The sequence below is a fragment of the Chanos chanos genome, chromosome 9 (genome assembly GCF_902362185.1).
Source record: "Chanos chanos chromosome 9, fChaCha1.1, whole genome shotgun sequence".
Taxonomy (NCBI): Eukaryota; Metazoa; Chordata; class Actinopteri; order Gonorynchiformes; family Chanidae; genus Chanos; species Chanos chanos.
The window spans coordinates 2,278,708-2,281,207 of record NC_044503.1 but is presented as its reverse complement, the minus strand read 5'-3'; positions in this window follow the sequence as shown (position 1 = coordinate 2,281,207).

Below are 2,500 nucleotides of genomic sequence, written 5' to 3'. Positions count from 1 at the left end.
TGCCGGAGTAGTGTCTACATATGAATCAGATTATGATCTTATCTATTCTACGGTTCATTGTCTGTACATACATCGGTGTTTAGTCGGCCTGTTTTTGGAGACCCACAGCCCTGAACATTTGACCTCTGTCCCTGCTCTAACACACCTGCTCTACTCCCCACGTCACAGTTACAGCCTTGCGTGGCTGAGTGCGGCGTGTGAGACCAGGGGGAGACCCAAGGCTCCTCAGAGCGGGACCAGTCCGGGGGAGGGACGTGGGGAGGCCGCTGTGGATGGGTATGAGCGTGTGACAGAAGCAGAGGAGAGAGGACATGGGAAAAACCCCCCCCCCGACATATTCAGGGCCCGTCAGAACCGGGCCTGTGATGGCGCCGCTCTCTCTCTCAGTTTTCCCAATCGCGTGCGTCTCGTCGTGATCCGATGACCAGCCGAAACAGAACAACATCCCACCAATGTCCCGAAGTCTCAGAGGACACACACTCTACAAAATGATTCAGATTATAATCCAGTTGAAAGGATAAGAAATGTAATTATCTCACTTTTTTCACACTGGTTCTTGCAGATCCTAGCAAAACTTTGCTTTTGAGTTTAGTTATATCGGATGTGATGTTTCCTGGTATTTCCATGTTGGCATACTCTTCATTTTTTAAAGTGTAGAAACCCACCTTTCCCCTTTCAGGACAACATTATTAACCCACCTTTCCCCTTTCAGGACAAGAGAAATATCACATTTCTGCTGTGACCACTTAATGAACTTGCACTCATATGAGAAGATGGATCATTTTTGGACGTCCACACTCCTGTTGTCGGTACTTTGCGGGACTGACCGCACGTTGATCCGTCTGTTAATGCAGGATGGGCTCTGTCTGGCTGAGCGAGCGTTCCGAACTGGGAATAGTGTGGAATTCCACACTTCATCTCAGGCTTACATCAGCATGTTGATTAGCGTGTGGAACTGGGAGGACCTGCGGAAACACTGTCATCTCCCAGCAGCTGGGACACAATCCTCCCCAGCTACTGTCGGACCTCACACTAAACTGGGAATGACAACACATGCTGGAGGTCTAAACCGGGAGGATTGGGAGTAGTGGTCCCAGTGCTGTGGGCAATGGTGTTACATTCTCCGCTCAGTCTGAGGTAGAGCACAGAGACCAAAGCACAGAAATAAACATTTGTTTGTGTTTGCGTTCGGTTTTGTGTATGTGTTTGTGTTTGGATGTGGTTTAGCTTTAAAGACATTTATGGTAAGTAACCATGGTGTGGTCTATGTTGTCATAATTATCAGGTTCAAGGCAAGCACAACACTGTACACTGACATGAGAATAAACACACACACACACACACACACACACACACACAACACTTTTTGTCTGCCATTATCAGCAATGATTAAGGAGTGAGTTGGCTGCCACACTGTCCATGGCAGGAGTGTCTAGAAACATTGTTTCTGCTTCATTAACTCTAATAATTCTTCAGTAATTGGAAATGTTGCACTTCTACTCTTCCCAACCCCTGACGAAACCTGCTCTTCACTCTGCTTCACACTCAGGAACTACACACCACCGAAAACCCTGCTCCTGTTCTGGACTGACTCACAGTTCAGTCGTCTCACATGCGCCCACGTCTATGGCAACGAGCATTTGCATGTTCTGTGCCTGTAATGCCCTTCCACAGAGGCCTCAATGGTCTGTCAGAGCTTATCTTGTTTTCTGCCTCACACACACACACACACACACACACACACACACACACGTGTTTGAGACATCATGACAACACCCTCACCCCTAGATTGAAGGAGTTAAATTTGGAAAGCAGACCTCCCCTATCTCTCCGTCTCTCTCTCTCTCTCTCTCTCTCTGACTGGGTCTGTCTGTACGAACTGTCCATTTTTTAAGTAGGGAAAGTAAGAGCTGTCCAAATAAGGGAAAGGGTTGTGTGCCGCTGTAAGTGAGTCCAATTCCAGCTTCATTCCTTCACACAAGTGCTTCGATAGGGAGGTGGGATTGACGGGAATGTGTAGAGGGAGAGAGAGAGGGGAGTGCGTGTGTGTTGTGTCTGTGTGTGTGTGTATGTGTGTATGTGCGTGTGTGTGTGTGTGTGTGTGTTTGTGTGTGTGGAGGAGGGGTTCGGGGGTCACTACACTACACCACACACACTCCTGCCTGTGGAGCTCAGTTGAGAGTGAGAGCCTTCCTGTATCTGTCTCCAGGTTTAAGCCTGCGTCTCTAAGCTGAGCACTTAGCCACTGGCTGTCCGTCTCTCCTCTTCTCTCTCTCTCTCTCTCTCTTGCTCTCACACACACACACACACACACGCACGCACGCACGCACACACATATATACTCTTTCGCTCTCTCTCTATCTCTGTCCATCTCTTTCATACCCTTTGCTTGCTTGCTCTAACTGCGGCTGCTTCCTGCTCTCCTCTCGGACAGAGTTTCTACAATTTTTGTACGGCTTTTTTTTTTCTGCCTGAAAATCTAAAAAAAAGCAAAAAAAAA